The sequence below is a fragment of the Pinus tabuliformis genome, chromosome 1_2, assembly GCF_031772625.1.
Source record: "Pinus tabuliformis cultivar Carrire ecotype Pingquan chromosome 1_2, CPIR1, whole genome shotgun sequence".
Lineage (NCBI taxonomy): Eukaryota > Viridiplantae > Streptophyta > Pinopsida > Pinales > Pinaceae > Pinus > Pinus tabuliformis.
In genome coordinates, this window is record NC_142298.1 from 923,037,135 (window position 1) to 923,059,361 (window position 22,227).

Below are 22,227 nucleotides of genomic sequence, written 5' to 3' on the forward strand. Positions count from 1 at the left end.
TTTCAAAATTCAGTCAAATCGCGATATAAACAGTATTGGCAATTTCTCTGAGTTTGAGGAGCCAATTCTTCGTCAAGGGAGTTCTGCCAGATTTGGAAGGTACACAAGATTTGCAAAACTTTGTCAATTGCTGCTATCATGGGGGGTTTTGCTGATCACCATTTCTGTACTAATGTCCCTGGCATTGTATATCACCTTTGGCAGTGTCACAGCAGCTCGTGAGCTTATCACAAAAACTACAGTTGAAGTTGTAATATCTGAACGCACAGTTGCAGCCATTCTAGGAAAGTCTGGAAATGATGTTGTTAAAATTCAGCAGCTAAGCTCGTATAAAGAAGCACAAATTTCTGCAAATTCCATGGGATCCCCTTCAACTGAAATTTTTGAAACATGGAGACTTGGAATGAAGTGTTGTCATTGCTGACAAAATGACATTGTACTGACAAAATGTTACAGCACAAAATTTGACATTGTACTGACACAATACTTCTTTATCCAGCCTATAAAGTGCCATTTCTTTGACTTGACATAAATGTATTTTGATAAACATGAACTGCATTATATTTTGAATTTGGATTCTACTGCCACTGCTTACGCTCCAAAACCAATGTTCTCTGTGTAAAAAATATATATTTTTATATATATTCAATATATCATTACACAATGTATTAGCTTATCATTTTAAATTATAAATTATATTTTTTAATTCGAATACTATGATATTGCAGAAAGCAAGAGTATAGAACACCAAAAGATAATGGATTTTTTCTTGGAGATCATGATCAATTTACATTTCAACTCGTAAAGTTTAAATGTTTTTTTAATTTTAATTTGTTTATTTTAATTTTTAATTTATAAAATAAACTTATCAAAATTATTTTATTATTGTACTTAGATGCTATATTTACTAACCCAAAACTATAAAAAAGGCCAAAAGTCATGTCCTTTTGCATCACAACAAATTATTAATTAAATGCAACAAATTACTAATTAGAAATTAGATGCATTTCAACTCGTAAAGTTTAAATGTTTGTTTAATTTTAATTTGTTTATTTTAATTTTTAATTTATAAAATAAACTTATCAAAATTATTTTATTATTGTACTTAGATGCTATATTTACTAACCCAAAACTATAAAAAAAGGCCAAAAGTCATGTCCTTTTGCATCACAACAAATTATTAATTAAATGCAACAAATTACTAATTAGAAATTAGATGCAGGGTTTATTTTCTTTGCTAATTAGTAATTGGACAAATTTAAAGTTCACACTAAAGTTATGATAAACAATATTTTTAAATAAATATATCTTTTGTTCTTTTGACCATGGAATAATTCCTCAATCATTGAGATTAACCTGAATGGTATCATTTATGTCCAAACATGTTACTAGATATGTAATCTTTCAATCATGGGTTCAAGACTCCATAACTATAATTTTTAAATGCTTAAGTTCTTCTTTGACCTTCGAGAATAATCTATGTAAATATTGAACACTCTCCACCACGAATTTAATTAACAAATTTATATTCATAATAATGTTTATTTGGTCATTATCATTTTATGAATATTTCCATAACATTCAAATGTAAAAAAATAACAAAATTCTATGTTTTGTGCACCATGGTTATTAAAATACATAACTTACTTTAACACCTCCCTATTATTTTAATATGTTTTGTGCACCATGGTTATTATAATACATAATTCACTTTAACACTTTCCAATTCTTCATACATTATAATTCATTATTATGCATTTCAACATATTTTATACCCCATGCTTATTAAAATACATAACTTACTTTAACACTCTCTAATTCTTCATACGTTATAATGCATTATCATTACCTTTTATAGTTTTTTTCCCTCAAGTTTTCTATGATTCACTGTTCAATTTTATTATATTTTAATTATTAATCTAAGCATTTTTTAAATCATGAGACATTGGAAAATTATATCTAAAACTAATCTTATTTTAAGAAATACAAACTCAACATTATAAGAAGATATATGACAAGTGTCTTTTGAAAATTATTTTTAATCGTAATAACAAAATATAGGACCAATGTCTTTTAAAAATTACTTTATAATTGAAAATAATAAGACAAGTGATAAGGTAATTTTACTTTATACTTTTAAAACATATTTTAAATATATATGTTAATGTATTAAGATACAAATTAAATTATTATTTTAAATAGATGGATAGATTTGTAATATGAAACAAAAAATTTGAGATATAGTAAAATTGTAACAAGCATTTATCAATTTAATGACATTTATGACAATTCTTACTTAACAAAGGCAAAGTTCATTATATTTCACTCTTCGCATAAAGTCAAAAAGTTCATACAACAATTGGCCATCCAATTCATTAAATCTTAATACAAGTAAGCATGCCTACAACACACTACTAATGGAAACCAGCTCTCATGATAACACAAATTAAATCTCATAATAATAACTGACCAAACTGTTCTGTTAACCGGCAAGGACTAGCGCCACAACAGTGGCTCCTTATTTTATTTAAAAAACAATTCTTTAATGAAAAGACACCATCATTAATAAAATTAACCTCCTAAAACTAATGCCATGGGAGAGACACCAATAAAATCCTCTATATGAAAGGAAAGCTTATAAGCTAGCATGTGAATGGATGCTAGTTCAAATTACATAATGTAAAGAATGTTGTGTGTTCTGTTGGTTATGATGTATATATTATATATTTATTTATGTTTGTAATATAATGTTTATTTGCGTGTCATTAATTCACTATGTTTATGTTTTAAGAAATTAATTATGATATAATTTTAGTGAAGGTTTTCAGTGCAAGTTTATCTGGCCATGTGAAAAATGTTATTTAGGTGCATTTTACAGTAAGCGCATCTGGTGTAGTGGTATCATAGTACCCTCCCACGGTACTGACCGGGGTTCGATTCCCCGGATGCGCAGGTGTAGTGTTTTCAATTGCTATGTTATCAAAAACCTAATGAAAAGAAAGGCTTAATTTTTGATTTGGAATTGTTATTGTTTTTAGTGTGTTTAGTATTCTGGAAATTTTTTAAGGTACTTTGATTGTATAGTCTCTATCAAGTTTGTGATTTTAATAAATTATTGCTTGTTTTTAAAGAAATTTGACCTTAAAAATTTCCAAAAAATAGCACTAAAAACAACTCTTAAAGTTTTAAATGAAAGAAACACTTAATTTTATAGAAAAACTTACCTTTGAACTGTGTATTTTATTACCAGAGATATTGGCTATTTATATTAGTAGGAGAAAAAATCACAAGAAATAAAATGTTTATCAACAAAGTAGTCTGGGTGGTGTTGTTGGTTATCACGTTAGTCTCACACACTAAAGGTCCCCAGTTCGAACCTGGGCTCAGACAGCGGCAGAACAAATTTGACTTCTGGTCGCCAATGTTCCAACCTTCGCTCAGGCATCAGTAAAGAGTTGAATTCTGCGCTGTTTTAAATTTACCTTAACTAAGGTCAAAGAATTGAATTCTGCGCTCCCTTGAGTTACATAAGGTCCCGAGTTCGAATCTGGGCTTAGGCTTGGGCTAGGGCAGGAGCAAAATAACTAAATACTGGGTTTTCGTCGGTTCAGACATGAGTAAGGCCTTCAGTTCGAACCCGAGTTCAGACAGGTGCAAAACCTTCGCTCAGACATCATTAAAAAATTGAATTCTGACCTCTCTGGTTACAAGAGGCCCAAGAGCACACAATTACGTGATTAAAATTTTGAATTCTGCTCTCTCGAGTTACAAGAACCCGAATGCAAACCCACATTTAAGTTCAGAGAATGAATTCACACAAAATAGAAGCCATCTGCCCTCTCGAGTTACAAGAACCCGAATGCAAACCCACATTTAAGTTCAGATGATGAAATAGAAGCCTCATCTGATTCAGATATCAGAACCATCCTGGGACCTGTGGGTAATGGGCCCACCACGCGTCCGCTGCGCCACTCTGATGGCAGATGCACACGTAACTGTCTGCACATTTGAGATCCATGGCCCACAATAATGGAATGACATCCGCTGATTGGTGTTAGGTACAACCGCTTTAAATATATCCGTTGTCGTCTAGTCCGGTTAGGATACCTGGTCTTCACCCAGACGACCCAGGTTGAAATCCCGGCAACCGAATAGCATATTCGGTTTATGGTTAAAATCAAATCATGGCCCTATAATGGATATTTTATTTTACAGATTTGGAGAAATGTGAATCATTACTTTTCCGTGAAGAGAGCAGAGCAAATTTGGAAAAATAATCCATATGATATGCTCATTTGCATTTAGCTTTCGATTTAAGCCGCTGATTATGAGAAATGATGCTGTATGTCTCTAACAGGAGCAAAACCTTCGGTCACATGTCAGTAAAGAATTGAATTCTGTTTCTCTGAAAAAAAAGAATTGAATTCTGCGTTCCCTGAGTTGCATTAACAGTTGCAACCGGGGCTACGACAGGAGCAAAATAATTGAACACTGGGTTTTCGGTGGCTCAAACATCAGTAAAGAATTGAATTCAGTGCTCTTTTGAGTTACATTAACACCTAAGGTCTCCAGTTCGAACCTGGGCTCAAACAGAAGCAAAATGAGTGAATACTGGATTTAGGTCCCCAACGTAAATCCAAGTTTCGAATCTCGGCTCAGAGATTAGCAACGAATTGAATTCTGCGCTCTTCTGAGTTACATTAACAACTAATCATACCGTAGCATTGGTTCTACATCATCAAGAAATATCCCTACTAGGTAAGATGTAATGATTTGAGAAATATTCCATTTAGGTAAGATTTAATCTAATTTTCAACGAAGGTCCCCAGTTCGAACCTGGGCTCAGACAGCTTTATATCGAATGCTGGTGTCTCAAATCTTTACTGAAAGAAAGGCTATCGAATGCTGGTGTCTCAAACCTTTACTGAAAGAAAGGCTTAATTTTGACAGGAACGCTTATTTTCCCGTGTTTAACATATGAACGCAGTAAAATATTCTCTATAGTTACTAGTGAAACAGTGGTTTGCAGTGCATTTTTTCAGGTTTTTTAGTTTGGAATGTGATGAAAAAAAATTCAGGGGAATTTGTGTTATTTAAATTGTTTTTTGAGGTTTTTTTTGATTGTATATAGATTCAACATTCTGAAAAATCTTTTCAATAAATTTCCTCTAAATTTTAGAAAAATTAAACCAGAAAAAATCTCACTAAAAATAACTAGCAAATTGAATATGTGAGAAAAGAATTATAAACTCTGTTTGATTACAACTGTCTGGTTGGTATAACTTTAGCCTCACACACTTAATCTGGCGATTTCAATCCGGCAAAAAGATCCTCATTGGGAAAGACCAATTTATGAGCGGCGCTGAGGTGATCGATGTACCTGAACCTTTACTGATTTTCCTTCACAGGAAAGGTATTTTCTATTGGGACAGCCTAATCGCAGGTTGGCAGGGTCCGATCCCTCTCTGGAAGGAAGCGGGAAGTCTGGGGATGCCAGTTGATATTGCTCTTCAATGGGACCATATCAGGACTCGACTCAGAAATTGTGGCATCTTTCGCTCGGCGGAATATGACTATCTCATGTGGAGAAATTCGAAAGGGATGACCTCCATTTGTGTAAAAGATGTTTACCAGAATTTGAGTGGCCTAAAGCAGTCTCCTCTCAGCCCTTCATTCCCACTCATCTTTTGGAAATCTGGTTGCCCTTCAAAAATGATCTTTTTCTCATGGTTGTCTTTCCATAATAGAAATCTTTCTTGGGAGAACTTAAGGAAGCGAGGATGGCAGGGTCCTGGCTTTTGTCCTATTTGCAGGTCAGCAGAGGAAAACAACTATCACCTTTTTCTAAATTGCAATAAATCTCAGCAACTTTGGAAATCATTGGAGGACTGCTATGTAGTCTAGCATATGTCCCACGCTTCAATTATCGAAGCGTTTCTATGGTGCAGTAATCAAAAGGAGTCATGGAGATCAGTTTTCATTATCACTTTTTGGAGCATCTGGAAGTGGCACAACAGTTTTATTTTCAATGGCAATTTATCCCCTTTTCTGGAAATTTTCTCCGACATTATTTGTCTCTATGAAACAATCCCGCAGAGACCTACCAAGCAGTGGAATCAGGGTTGTCTTGAGCTCCCACAGAAGCTTTCTTCTCTACCAAGGGCATTCTTCGATGGAGCTGAACAAAATGGGTCATGTGGTTGTGGAGTTCACATTTTGGCAAATGAAAATAGTCATTTTTTCATTCACTGGAATTGGGGGGAGGGGCTCCAACAGTAAAGTTGAGACGATGGCCCTCGCTGGCCTTTTAAACTTATGTCTCTTTCTAAATCTTCAGGTTGTCTCCATTTTTGGAGATCCAAAGGTTATGGTGGATTATGTCCTTGGAAAGAATAACATTCTCAAACCTCAGCTTGTAGGATGGTTAGACAGGATCAGGTTCTTGTGGAATAGAACAGAGGGAGACTCTATTCATCATATCAACAGGGCACTCAATCAGCAGGCAGATGCTTTATCCAAAAAGGGCCTTCAAGCAGTTCCAAGTTTCTGGTATTTGCAGGTTGCTCATGAAGGGAAAATTTTTCCATTCAAGATTTTTTGCCTCCTAACTTTTAACTCTTCTTTGCAGTTACTCTGGTCTCCCGATTTCCATTTTGGTCATATTTTCTTATCAGTGTGTTGTGTTTTCATATGATGCTGTTCTTCGTTTCTGTGGCTGCAGGATTCTCCAGCTACGCCTATCCTATATCTTTTGAAGATTTTGATGATGGTTGACAGTATGGTTTTTTTGTGTTGGTTTCATGGCAATATCTTGCCTTTTTTGGGTTTTCCTCCTTGATTTTGTTTCGCTAGATCTATATGAGACATATATTATCTCATGTGAATGTCCATATATGCTTTGTTTATATTTCTTATATAAATACAATCATGCTTTTTCATCCTGAAAAAACTTTAATCTCACACACTAAAAATGTCCCAGTTTGAAGCTGAGGTCAGACATTTTCAAAACGTTAGTGACATTAAACCAGGATTAAGGTTGCGATACTCTATAAACTGGGATAAACTCTTCCGTTTTAAAATTTCAGTGTGGAATATTCATAGAGATTAATTAGGTCGCCCAGTCAGCATTCACCTGCACTTCTTTCTTATGAGTTAGGTACCTACACGTGTAATATTTTTAATTTTTCTTTTCGAACAATAGTTTTTTATTATTTTTTAATTAACTGTTAAAATTAATTACTTCATGGCTATGGCAATTGGAAAAAATAAAAAATTTAGATTTTACAGATTAGAAAAAAAAATTGGATGGGTAAGAATTTACTCATTATTTTTATTTAGATAATTAATAATTATGAATATTAGTGTAATTATATAAATTAAATGTTTAAAATATTGATAGGCATTAGTCTATAATAAGAATTAAAACACTTACTATAATACATCTTATATTACTAAAAGACAAAAAATCATAAGAAGACTATTTTTTTTTGAGTAATTTTGTATTGTTTCCTAAACAAGAGTGTACATGAAAATTTTGAAAATTTTAGGTTGGTCGTTCATTAGGATGACTAGACCATAATCAAAAGTTTTCTCTCTGTAGAGAGACATGGGATATTTGTTGGACTCATGATTAGATAGCCATGATAAAAGTTTCTCTCCGTAGAGAGGCATAGGATATTTGTTGGACTCACGATTAGTTAACCATGCCAAGATCAACCACTAGTAAGGAATGAATGTTAGTAAAGAAGATCAATTGGTGATGTGGTTGTGGTGTTGCCATCAATGTCAAAGGGGAAGATTGTTGGCAACATAGTGTTGGCATCGCTGTCAACAATTAGTTCAATTATGTATTGACATTGATGTCAATAGTTGTAGGAGTGCTTGTGCATGATCCAGATGAATGGTTTAAGGCGTTGTTGTGATTGGCATGGTGTTGGCAGAAGGATTGAACCAAGTGTTGTAGATATGAGTAAAGAAATTTGAGTTTTCCCCAAATTATGGGATGAACTTAGGTTAGCCATTGACAACCCACTTCTATAACCCAAATTGCTAGTGGAGAACCTGCGTTCGTAGGCCTATAGGTGAAAACCCAGTGTCCATAAGCTTAGCAATCAAAATAAAAATTATAATGAGCTTCTACCAACCCATTTGCCTAGGATTTTGGCTACGATCAAAGTGGTTGATTTAGTCCTAGTTGATCTGGTCATCAGGGGTAGTGTTTTGTCATTAATACGTTGATTTGGTCACTAGTTATAAAGTGGAAAGCGATCAATGTATTTGATCCAGTCACACTTAACTCATTGATTTGGTTTGCATTGCTTCGTTGATTCGATCCAAAATGAGGAAGGAAATGAATTGTAATTATTGCATTGATCTGACCGATTTGGTGATTTGGGAAAATCATTTTTAAATTATTATGTCGTGGATTGAAAAATGGTTATAGGCAGTGCGTTTTGTTGTAATGGTTTGTGACAAATTTTCTTGAGTTACGTGTGCACATAATTGGTGTGTGGCCAAGCCTAGTGAGCATTGTGGATCGTAACAACTTGAGATCAATGTCAGATTACATATTGTGAGTATGTTGTCACAGAGACTAGATGCCAAATTTGTTGTGTGTAGTTGTAGAGTGCATTTGAATTGTCTAAGTTTACATATAGTGCATAAAGGGTCTCATTAAGAAATTCGAGGATCATAGTGGGTGTGTGATGAGTGTATGGTGGTATGCATTCTGCATTGGCTAGGCATTGGTCATTGTTTGTGTGATATGTGCTTTGGAGTGATCCGAGCGGAGATTGTGGGAGCTGATTATAATGGCTATGCATGGTTGACAAAGCACTGATCTAAGTTATATAGTTATTGCTACAAAGTGTTAGGGTGTGTATTTGTGTTGCTAACAATGTTTGCAGAGCATATGTTGCAGAGAGCACATGTTGATATCCATTGATGCCATGTTCATGAATGGTTGTTGTATTCACTGTATAAACCTTGTATTGCCAGTTTTAGTATGTAAGAGTTTTGTGTTGTTGTAGGGTTGATATGTGTATGGTTGAGTGGATTTACATTGATGACATGTAATTGTGAGATGATGTGTAATATGTTGTTGCATATGTATTCATAATATGTTGTTGTTTGAGTTGATAGTGAGGTGTTGGTGAGAGTGTTGTTGAGGTGTGATGCTAGGATTTGGCATTGTTGATGTATTGCTTCTATTTCCATTGTTATATGGTATTGTTAGGGTTTGGTTATTGTTGAGATGTTGCTAGGATTTTGTCAATAGGGAGTATTGGGTGAGAAGATTCGATTCTTGGGTAAAGGTTTGTTTGCATAGATGTTTTGATGTATTGTTACTGAGCACAGAGAGATTATGCGGGTCCAGTATAAAAATTGATGAAATGTTGTCCACAGTTGGTTGAGCTGAGATTCGTGGGCCCATTCTAAAAATATATGAAACACAATCCATAAGGGTTTGAAGGTTGCGACCTTCAGTGGAAAGTGGTGGCTAGCTGATTTAGGGAGTGGTGGCTTCCTTCAGGTGGTGGCTTAAGAAACTATTGGAGTTTGGGGCTTGCATATAGTTGTGGAAGTGGTGGCTTCCATTAGGTAGTGGCCTGAAGCGAGTGGTTGCTCGCATACATCACAAGTTGGGGACTGCACACTAGTGTTGGCTAGTGATTAATGTAAAAGACAATTGAATAATAAAGAAGCGGAAGAGAACAAACATTCAATGGTTTTCCTCCCGGAATGGTTTCCACCTAATATCTGGTGTCCTCATGTGTTGATGTTGATTCATGTGTTTCTCTCTTGGTTGTTTTTATGTTTTAGGCATTTCTCTTATGTATTGATCATGCATTGTGTTTATATCTGCTATTGATATTGTGCTACATAATCATTAATGAAAAACAACACAATATCAATAGCAGATCTAAACACAACGCATGATCAATACATAAGAGTACCACATGAAACATCAAAGCAACCAAGAGAATGACACAGAAATCATCATCAACAAATGAGGATACCAGATATTAGGTGGAAACCCTTATGGGAGAAAAACCATTAAACACTTGTTCTCTTCTTCTTGTTTATTATTCAATCTTTTTTTACATCAATTACTGGCCACCACGAATGTGCAAGCCCTAACTTGTGATGTATCTGAGAAACCACCTGCTTCAAGCCACTACCTGATGTAAGCCACCACTTCTAGAACTATATGCATACACCAACCTACTACAAGGCCCAACATACAATAGTTTCTTAGGCCACCATTTAGCCACCACTCCCTAAATCAACAAGCCACCACTTGGCAGTGAAGGCCCCAACCTTCCAACCCTTCTAGACCGTGTTTCATATATTTTTAGAATGGGCCCATGAATCTCAGCTCAATCAACTGTGGACCGTGTTTCATCAATTTTCACACTATACCCACATAATCTCTCTGCGCTTAGTAACAATACATCAAAACAACTATGCAAATAGACCTATGCCCAACAACCAAATCTGATCACCCAATACTCCTTACTGACAAAACCATAACAACATCTCAACAATAACCAAATCTTGACAACAACACATAACAATGGAAATAGCAAAAGTACATCAACAATGTCAAACCCTAACATCACACCTCAACAACACTCTCACCAACACCTTAATGTCAACTCAAGCAACAACATACTTTGAATACATATGCAACGGCATCTTACATGGCATCTCACAATTACATATCATAAATGTAAGTTCACTTAGCCATGCATAAATCAACCCTACAACAACACAAAACTATAACATACTAATACTGGCAATACAAGGTTTATACAATCAATACAATAACCACTCATGAACATGGGATTGATGCATATCAACATGTGCTCTCTAAAACATATCCACTGCAAACATTGTTAGCAATACAAATACACAGTAAAAACAAACTAACACTCTACAAAAATAATAATATATCTTAGATAATTCTTTTGTCAGCCATGCATAGCCATTATAATCAACTCCCGGGATCATTACTCAGATCACCCCAATGCACATATCACACAAATAATTCCAAACGCTTACCCAATGCAAAAAACACATTACCATACACTCATCACACACGTAGTACGATCCTCAAATTTCTCAATGAGACCCTCTATGCACTATATGTAAACTTAGACCATTCAAACACACTCTAACATTTTTGACATCTGGTGTTTGCAACATCATACTCACAATATGCAATCTTCCATCAACCTCAATATGTTTCGATCCATAATTCTCATTAGGCTCAACCACATACCATTTATATGCACAAGTAACTCAAGAAAATTCATCACAAAACATTACAACAAAACACACTTTTTGTAACCATTTTTTCAGTCCACAATATAACAATTTAAAAACAATTTTCTCAAATCACCAAATCGACCAAATCAATGCAATAATTAAAATTCATTTCCTTTGTCATTTTGGACCAAATCAATGAAGAAACACAGACCAAATCAATGAGTTGAGTGTGACCGGATCAAATACATTGATCACTTTCCACTTTGTCACTGATGACTAAATCAACATAATGATGACTAAACACTACATTTGATGATGAGATCAACCGAGACTAAATCAACCACTTCAGTCACAGCCAAAACCATGGGTAAATTCATTGGTAGAAGCTCATAGAAATTTTTGTTTTGCGCACTCAGCTTATGGACGTTGGATTTTCACCTACAAGTCTACGAATGTGGGTTCTCCACTAGAAATTTGGGTTACAGATGCAGGTTTTCAGTGGCTAATATGAGTCTGTCCCCTACGAATGTGTGTTGTCAGTGGCTAATATGAGTTTGTCCCTTAATTTGGGGAAAACTCAAATTTATTTACTCAAATCTGCAACATCTGGTTCAATGCTTTTGCCAACACCATGCAAATCACATTAGCAACATCAACACCTTAAACCATTCATCGAGGTCATGCACAAGCCTCCTACAATTGTTGACATCAATGCCAATATATAACTGAACCAACTGTTGACATCAATGCCAACACCATACTGCCAACAATATCAAAGTACTCAGGAGTCCAAAATTAACCATACCATAACTGAAAAATGAGCTTTTTTGGCCTTGAAAATAAACAAAAAAAACAAGAAACAAGGAAACCATGAATATAGACGAAGACTAGGTGGAGGGGTTTGAATAAGTAGTTGTGACCTCGATAGGATCCTTGTTTCCTCCTATGATGCTTCTAGATGGGGGTGGGATGCCAAGGTGCTATTCTATGCACTCTAGCATCTGATCCAAGTCCTTATTTTGGCAATGCAAGTGATCCATGGAGTGGAGAAGATCTCCTCAGTGCTCAAAATTTTCCAAAAGGACCCTTCCAAGGAGGAATTTCATATGCAAATCTAAAGCCTTTATGTGCATGTATTTATTGAAGCGTCCACATGTATGCCTGATGTTTGGAAATCAATCTACCAGCTCAACAAGAGCCTTTGTGTATGAGAGGTCATTCTTGTGGAACATTCCTTCTCTCTCGACATGCTTGAGCTCATCTTGGATGGGCATCGGGGTAAGCTCACAAAACCAGGTAGCAATTTCCTCCAAATGATGGTGAGTACATGTATTACCCAAATTGGCCCATTTTTAGTAATATGTCGCTCTCCTGTGGACACAAGATTACTGATAAGGGATGGAGGTGATACTAAGAATGAAAAGGGGAAAAGGGCCAAAAGAGGGAGATCGTAGGGCTGGCAGTAAGCCACACATAAGAGAATCAGGCGAGAGTGACAAAGCAACGAGGATGTCCAAGACAAGAGGGAAGGACAAGAAAGTGAAGGAGGAATCTGATGGGAGGTGAGAGGCCCAAAGAAGCAGACTGTTGGGAAGCCACCTAGGCACTAACACAAGCCAATTACAAGGAAAAGCGAGCCAAACAAAAATAAAATGCAAAGAAGAACCATAAGAAAACCAAGGAATAAGGGGTGAGACCAAGAGTTGAGAGGAGCCTCCGAAATAGGGGTAATCCAGTTCTGTAGTTGCAAAAGGAATAGTCCAGTTATAAGAGGATCTGTGACCATACATGCAGTAAAAATGAACCACAAACGCTACATATCTCCCTACAAACCTGTAAGGAAAAAGTGACAACAGTGCAAAACCAAACTCTCAAGTTGTCTAGTGCTAAGTGTCGTCACTGTTGTAGTCCCAATTGGAAAGGTGATGACTTTCCTTATTGGAATTTCATAGATAAACTGAAGATTGTAGGCCTATTCTAGGTCAAGTCTCAAAAGGATGGGTTGATAGAGGACCCCAAGAAAGTTTTACGAGAGCCAAAGTCTGATGTATAACATATATCTTTGGCATCTGGTGTCGATAGATGTATGAGCATTTTTAACCAAAATATGAAGTACCATAATCAATGTTGGCTCGAGTTAATGTTTCGAATGACGGAAGTTCCAAAAAACGATCTAGAGAGGCAGATAACGATCAAAGAAGGTGTATGGATTGCGCAGGGGATTGATGATATGATTAATGTCTAAATGTGGCAACATTTCAGGTTTATTCGTGCCATTAACAATCTCTACGTGGGTATGATGCAACCTCCCTTAGTCTCTTGGCTAGGTGGGATGACAACATCCCTCCAACTATGCCTGCGCCCCCCCCCCCCTCCCTTAATCCTTGATCAAGTGGATCAAAAATATGCTCAAAAATGAAAGTGTGTGATAGGTCTCGAAACTAGAATGATTAGATAGATCTTGGCGATCTGAATCCAACACAAATTGTTTCGTTCAAAATAGACGCCGCATGCTCCAGAAAACATGATCTGTTCATTTTTGGAAACAAAGAAAATTTTAAAAAGGCAGTTTGCAAGATTTCCCAGTCAGTAGTCCGTACAACTCACTAGGCCCACTGACAGGGCAGTGACTGGGCATAGTACCAATCACCTTTTGACACTTTTCATAGCAAGGTTGGATGTAGTTGGTGAATTTTCATTGGCTTATGGTTTGGTGACGTGGCCAATGAGGGAACGCCACGTGGGCCAACTAGTGGATGCCACGTGGCCTCCTTAGGGTGGCCAAATTTTGTTATGGATGTAATTGCACCTCTTGGGGATCAAAACCAAGACCTCATTCCAATTAAATGAAGCTCGCATCATCGCACCACACTTGTTACTTGTTCCAATATGGTATGCGAAATGTTTTTAAGTTGGGTTGAATAACGCTTTTGGGGGAGGGTCGGGCTAAGGCCTAGGCCTTGGCCACCCGTGCGCCATAGAACCACGAGCGGGGGGCCAAGGGCCAGGCCCTAGCCCAGCCCATGTGATAAGCCTTGGCTTGCATCAAACAAACCACAATTGATGGGTGCATGACTGTAGTAGGAGCACAAATGGACATGGGTACCAAACCTAAGGGAACAACCTCGAACCATATGCCCAAGTCCAAAGACCATAACGTAAAGAGGTAAGGGGGCAGCCTTGAGTCATATGACCCTGTCACATAACCATAATTCGAACTTAAACATGAATGCAACAACTTACATATGTAATCATAAACACAGAGATGCAACAGAAAAACACTTCATTTCATTAATAGAAAAATACTGAACTATGCTTACAAATAGAATGGAAATAAGATAGCTCGGGCAATGGTAGCTTATCTCTGAGAAGGGTTGTAGCGGCTACATGCCTCTGAACTGTGTTACAATGAGGCTCAAGGGCCTATTTATTATTGGAAAACATGAGAAAACTGTAAACAACCAAAACCATAACCCTAGGAGATGTAACACCAAGAGTTTGTGGGCCGTGTTGGGGTTAGTTGTGCAGCCAACTTTAGGGGTGATTTTAGGGGCGAATGTTCGCCCTTTGGCGAAATTAAGGGGTTTTAAATTTTTAGTGGGCGATTATTTTGTATCATAGTACATTTTTACAAATCACCTCAAATATCCCACCTTCTTTTAAGGGAGAGGGTAAAAAAGGTAAATTTAGCCCTTGAAATTAGGAGTTACAACCTTCTATTCGCCCATTTTCAAGAATAGGTTTGATTTAAGTGAATCCATTCGCCCATTTTCAAGAATAAGTTTTATTTAAGTGAATCCTATGGGCCAAAGGCCCAAATACCATATTTATAAAAGAGGTATGGTAAATTAATAAAAATATAAATAAATGAGAAGTATGGTAAATAAATAAAACATTTTTTATATTTACTCCATAAGTCACCTTATATACATGCAAGGGTGTAAACAAATAAAAATATAAGTAAAGTGGAGGTATGGTAAATAAATAAAACGTTTTTTTATACTTACTCAAGGTATGGTAAATAAATAAAAATATAAATAAACTAGACGCATGGTAAATAAATAAAACCTCTTTTTATATTTAGTCCATAACCCTCGTTCTATTTATGAAGGCTCAAGAAGGAGGTTTTATTTAAGTGAATCTTATGGGCCAAATACCATATTTGTAAAATAGGTATGGTAAATTAATAAAAATATAAATAAACGAGAGGTATGGTAAACAAATAAAACATTTTTTTATATTTAGTCCATAACCCTCGTTCTATTTATGAAGGCTCAAGAAAGAGGTTTTATTTAAGTGAATCCTATGGGCCAAATACCATATTTGTAAAAGATGTATGGTAAATTAATAAAAATATAAATAAACGAGAGGTATGGTAAACAAATAAAACATTTTTTTATATTTACTCCATAAGTCACCTTATATTTACGAACACTCAAAAAATGTGTTATATTTAGGTGAAACCTATGGGCAAAATACTATGGGACAAATGCCACGGACTAGATTGTTATTAATACCATGCAAAAAAACATTATTAACCCTAATATTAGTATTAATAAAAATAAAAATGGCACATGGTATTGACCCATGGTATTCACCAAAATGGCACATGGTATTGACCCATGGTATTCACCTGGAATGTAGCCTATTTAAATGGGGGAATTAAACCAGCATAGATCCATCTTTACTTTGGATCTACTAACCCCCGAGAGGTATCAAATATCGTGATATGCAAACTAGCATAGGGTGAAAAATATTTGATCCGATCAAGAGTAAAAATGGATGTTGTAATTTAATGTATGTTAAACATTTTAGCTTGGTTAAAATAAAAAATAAAATAAAAATCAACTATTAATTTTATTAATTTTTATAAATTACTAATAGTAATTTTTAAGCTCCAGGTTTATGATAACCCATGGTATTGACCCATGGTATACCATGGTATTCGTGTGAGCATAGACTATTTAAAGGGGAAATTCTATCATCTTAGATCCATCTTAATTATGGGTCTACCAAGTGCTCAGAGGGATAAATAGATTTTATCCCCCTAAGAGTGGTAGATGTGGAGTTAAGATGGATATAGGTTGGTTTTTATGATAATGAAGATATTAAATAGACTTAGGAAATTATATTGTAAAAACATCTTAAGGTGAATGGTTAAAGCATAGATATTGGACAAGTATATTTGTATACTTCTGTTTTAAACTGAAACAAATCCAGAGCTAAAAGGAATGGATTGATTACACTAGTCATCCTTCTATAACTTTCCAACATATGCTGGAGTAAACAGATTGTAATTTGGGTAATTTTTCTAATTGCAAACAGGAACATACTTGTGTATTGGCAGGGTGGTTACGAGTTCCCTAGAAGTGATGAATTTGAATTTTTCTTTTTCTTGGTTTTATATATAGTATTAGGTTTTTTTTTCATGCTTTCTGTGAATGGCACGGGTGAATTTTATCCTACACCTACTAGGTTATCGATATGTAATTCCGGTAATTTTGATTTCAAAAGATATTTTAAAGAAATGCAATGATTTCATTTGTGTATTCAATAAACACAAGATTTTATAATTGAGTAAAATATTCTCCATGCCTGGTGAGAGATTCGCCAAAAAAATATATATACATATCATATTATTGATAAAATCGCCTTCCATTTTTCCTATATACCATGGAGATTCGCCTATTTATTATACATGTAAATTTAGGGGGGGTTCTTAAAATTTTCCTTGGCCAACTTCCTGAGGTCATATTATCTCCGTTTGGTGCATACAATACCTTGTTGGAAATATCTCTCTGAGTACTACAAGTTTCACCGCAGGACCATGCCTATAGTTATTACTTGCCGCGGACCCCAAAACAACGCCGTTTAGGGGTCAAAACTACTTAGGAAGTTCAGGACCCGAAAAACTGCTAAAAATAGTAAATGCTGAAATGAACAAGGAAACACATGAAAATCACTGGGGGGTCTAGGTGGAATAGGTGGGTGGCCACCAATATCCACCTTGATTAAACTAGCAATGCGTACTTTGGAGGGGCTAGCCCCTAGGGGTCAAGACAAGGTTGTATGCACAACCATGGAACCAAGGGCGCACACCAATGAAGGGGGCCAGACAACAACCCCAAATTGCGACCCTCAATATGGTCACATGGGCACCATGTGGCCTTATTTTTCAGAACTCGGGGTTTAAAGGCTTATCCATCCTACTTTCATCTGCCGAGCGGGAATTGTGCCAGGTTTAGAGCATCATTTCTGCGTTTGGGGTGCACGAGGCAGGTTTTGGCCAAATTGTAAGATAGTTAGTTGCAAAACTTGGGAAAAGGAGGAAAGAGGCATAACTCAGGCAATTTTTGGCCAAATGAGGAGAAAAAATAGTTAAAACATGGGTTTTTTATTGTTCTGGAGACATCGGAGTTATCATATCTACATTTTGATCATTGTAACTTGATGTAAACACTAATTTTTGGAGCATAATGAAAGAGGCCCAACATTGGAAGTTGGACCAGGAGATGTAGCCTAAGAGGGGTGAACTCCTTTATCATTTGTTGTCTTGTGTTTGCTGTTATGGTATTTTTATCTTCATTATTTGTTGTAGAACTGATTTTAAAAGCATGTTATATGTTAAGTAATTTGACATAATTGTTTAAAGACTCCATAAAAATTTCACATGTAAATTGACATAAACCCTCAAGCATTTCACTTGCAAATTGTTAAGAAATCTTCAAGTTTTGGTATTAGAGCTTAGGTTCTTTGTTGATGTGAGGGTTTAATTTATTTGCAAGTGTTCTGATGCTTACAAGGTTGAAGCTCAAGAGAGGAGAAGGAAAACTTGTAGTGGAAGGTCCTTAAGTTGGGACAAGGACAAGGAGAGCACATTTTTCACAATCTCTACCACAAATTTCACCTCAAATTGTACCTGAAGCTTCAACAAGCATGTCACATGAAGGAGGGCCTGATAATATGTTAGAGGATGAGAAGGTTTTCAGAAAAGCATTCTTTGAAATTAACCAAATGGTGAAAGTTCTCTATGAAGAGAGAAACACAAGATTTCAAGGTGAGAGCTCCAAGCCTCCAAAGGGAGAGGGTTCTTCAGGAGGAAAAAGAGGATATGAGGACAAGCCTAAAAAAGGGAATGGTGACAAACCACCTTTGACACCACCATTCTCTTCACCTCCATCCTCATCACCATCTTCACCATCTTCATCTTTCACAACAACCCCTTCACAAACACCTCCACATTCTACAAAGGGACATGGTAAAACTCCATTTTTGAAACTTGACATAAATTTTGATTTGCCTATGTATGATGGAGAGGTAAATCATGAAATACTAGATAATTGGGTATGTCAGCTTGAAGTGTATTGCATGATACAAAGGATCAAGGATGATGACACCAAAATTCAACTTGCTTCACTAAAATTAAAAAGTGCAACTCTTATTTGGTGAGAAGCCAAAACTCAAGAGGACATGAAAAAGCATGGTAAGGTCTTAACCTCTTGGAATGATTTTGTTGCTGCATTGAGAAGACAATTTTATCCATTAGCATACATACATAAATCTATAATGGATTGGAAAAACTTTAGGCAAGGAAAAGGACAAAGTGTACAAAACTATACTCAAGAGTTTAGGAGAAGAGCACTAATATTGGGTGTAGATTTGACATCTCAAGAAACTTTGTTAAAATACATTGGAGGTTTGCATAGTTACCTAAGACACACTATTCTCATGTTTAACCCCACAAATTTAGATGAAGTTTGTGTACAAGCCACACATCTAGAAGCAAGAGGGAAACATGTTTCAGATGAGAAAAGTGAGAGTTCCTTTTAATCTGGAGAAAAAGGAAAGGGTAAGTTTAAGGGAAAATGGAGAAGAATGCTAGCCATGATGGCCATGATGAAGATCATTGCTAGAAACTTCATCAAGAGATAAGACCCAACAAGCTTAAAAAAAAGGAGAAGGAGAAAATTGTTGCAATTATAGAACATGATTTAGGTTATGATTCCAAAGATGAAACAAAAATCACAGTGATGGGTTTGAAAGGTAAGAACATAGAAAGTACTAGTTCTTCAAGTTGTCCTAATGATACTCAAAATGAAGAAACAAGAATTGAGCTTTTCCATGTTAGATTTATTTCAAAGCATACCAAAATTGACACACTATTTGATAGTGGTTCACAAGCAAATCTTATTTCTGAAGACTTAGTCAAGAAGTTAAATCTAGAAACCATTCCACATCCAAGACCTTATCCTTTAGGTTGGATATGTAAGAATGAAAACTTGCAGGTGACAAGGAAGTGCATACTTAGATTTGCAATCACTGCAAACTTTCTTGATGAAGTTGAACTTGATGTAGTTCCGCTTGAGATTTTTGGTATTGTTTTGGGAAGCCCATATCTTTATGATAGGAGAGCAATCTTTCATCACCATGAGAATAAGTATCACTTGTTCAAGAATGGGATTGAGTATATAGTTAGAGCACATAGTAAGAAGATGAGTTTGTCTCTTATGCATGCTGGACAAATGAAGAGAATTGTGAATGCTAGTCAGAATTTTTCTTTGTTAATGTTCAAGCATAAAGATGTTGTGAATGAGGCCTTTCAAGGAGATACATCAAATGTAAAATCTGATTTCATTGATGTTTCTAATGGGTGTGATAAGATGTTTCAGGAATCTAACATGTTTCCTCCTAAAAGAGGTAAACAAGATGAGGTAAAATTGCAGCAACATACATCGTTGTTGAACAATGGTGTGAATAAGATGCCAATGCTAAAGAGTGCAAAGGTCAAAGAGAAAGTGCCAAATAAATTTGACAAAGAGGGAATTGAGTCCAAAATTTCTTCTTGTGAGTTTCAAAAAGTTGACTTCGAAATGGGATGGTGCATGGCGATGGTGATCACATTTGGTCAAGAGTCAAGCCAAGCACAAGGCTAGACAAGCTAAGCATTGTCGTATCTACAATGTTCTAGATGAGAAAATTTTCAATTTGTTTAATATTCCTTTGATTGACGGCTGAGGAGGAAACATGTTTATTCCTTCAAGGAAAATTTTATGTTCTGGATATTCTGGGAAATTGCAGCAAGATGGTATCTACGACAACAAGACAAGGTCTCCAAAATCAAGGAAAATGATCAGTTTTCATGAAAAGCTCAGATTGTCCAATTCAAGAAAATTCTAGTGGGTTGAGACTAGAAGGGTGAGGGATATGTACCCTCATCTAATTATTCAGTAATAAAGAGCTTTTGGAGGTCCAAAATCTTCCAATGGGGAGGAGTGATCTGATGGATAAAAATATGCTAAAAAACGTAAGTGTGTGATTGGGCTCTTGATCAAAAAATGGATCCTGGATAAACCTCTAAGTCTAAAAGACTTCACATAAGAGGTAAAAGGTGCCAAATGGCACAAATCCTTTGTAAACCAGAGGAAAATGAAAGTCGCAAGTTGCTCTCAGAAATAGTCTCATTTCAGATATCTCTTCATTTTGAATCCAACACAACTTGAATGGGCGAAAATGGACGTTAGATGGAGAAGTTATCATGAAAAGAAGTTCCCCTTTGTTCTTTGGGAAAGAGGCAAAAATCCTTTAAAAATGGGTAAAAGACCCTTATAAGGGAAAATCACATCGCAGGAGGCCAAGAGGAGGACTTAAAGTCAGGTGGAAGGAACCCCCGATCAACGACCTTGGATGATCGGATCGGCGGGTCGGATCGGAGGCAAGTGGTGTATACCCAAGGCAAAGGTCCCAGGCCGATGCGATGGTGTGATCGTTGAAATCGGTGGATTGCAATCGGCGATACCACAAGGCAAAGGTGGGACCCCGGGCGATGCGATATCACGATCGTCGATATCGACGGATCGCAATCGGAGCTACATAAAGGAGCGAATATATATATATATATATATATATATGCGTGATGCGATTAGCTGGGCCTGATGGAGTTACTAAATATAAATGAATAATATGTCAAATCCGCCATAAGGCCGTTTTGTGGGAATTTGCAGTGTTTTAATTAATTTTAAAATACAAAGGGGAAACCATGAAACATGGGCATTGCGACTTGCGATACGTCGATAAGGCACGAACTGTTGGAAATAATACTGAGAGGGGGGGTGAATCAGTATTATTAAGCAATTTACCAAATCTTCCTTATTTGATCTTTTGAATTATTCTTGCATATCAGTACCATAAAATAATGAGCTTGAATAAAGAAAATAGACAGTCACACCAAAGAACACAAGATGTAAGGTGGAAACCCAATGCGGGAGAAAACCACCTGCTGCAATATGTCTCTATCTTCTTTCAAGAAATTCTTTTACAATGATTTTGTACTGGTGCAGTCCTTTACCAGCACGCAGGCTGTAACCTGCAGAGAGCTACAACTCTCTCTCATTTTCCAGTTTCTCCTGGAAGGGAGCTACAACCCCCTACTTCTTTTCATGAAGAATCAAATGATCAACAAGTATATAACAGATACAGTCCACTACAGATATCAAATCAGTAATTACAGAAATAACCCAGAACACCTTATGAACAGAAATATACAGTCAACAGATCATCTTAAGACAGGGACGCATATTTTCTTTCTGTGGCCTGCGACTGGACGCAGTCTACCCTCCGCTGTTCTGCGTGCAGACGCACTGTTCCTCTATGCTTTGCTGCGATCGGCGCACTCCGAAACACTATCGCACCGCGTCTTTTGCTTCAGAGACGCACCCAATAACACAGTCGCGCTGCGTCCTTTGCCTCAGAGACGCACCTGAGCCTTTACTGTACTGCGTCCCGGCGCACTTGCCCTTCACTGAACCTGCGTCCCTTCAGATATAAAAGATATGAGGACTTCAGAACCAACCCAAACACTCAGATCCACAGATCTGATCATGCGCCATAGAGATCACAGTCCATTAGAAGATTCGCCCTCATAGATCTGGACTAGATCTCACCAAAAGATATTCAACC

The 22,227-nt window shown here is 36.4% G+C and overlaps 2 non-coding genes across 2 annotated transcripts; both read left to right on the forward strand.

Annotated features, from left to right (window-relative positions):
- Positions 1 to 2,881: 2,881 nt before the first annotated feature.
- On the forward strand, positions 2,882 to 2,952 carry TRNAG-CCC (transfer RNA glycine (anticodon CCC)). The gene has a single exon. It is a non-coding gene; the product is annotated as a tRNA-Gly (tRNA).
- Positions 2,953 to 3,316: 364 nt separating this feature from the next.
- TRNAV-CAC (transfer RNA valine (anticodon CAC)) lies at positions 3,317 to 3,390 on the forward strand. The gene has a single exon. It is a non-coding gene; the product is annotated as a tRNA-Val (tRNA).
- The last annotated feature ends 18,837 nt before the right edge of the window (positions 3,391 to 22,227 follow it).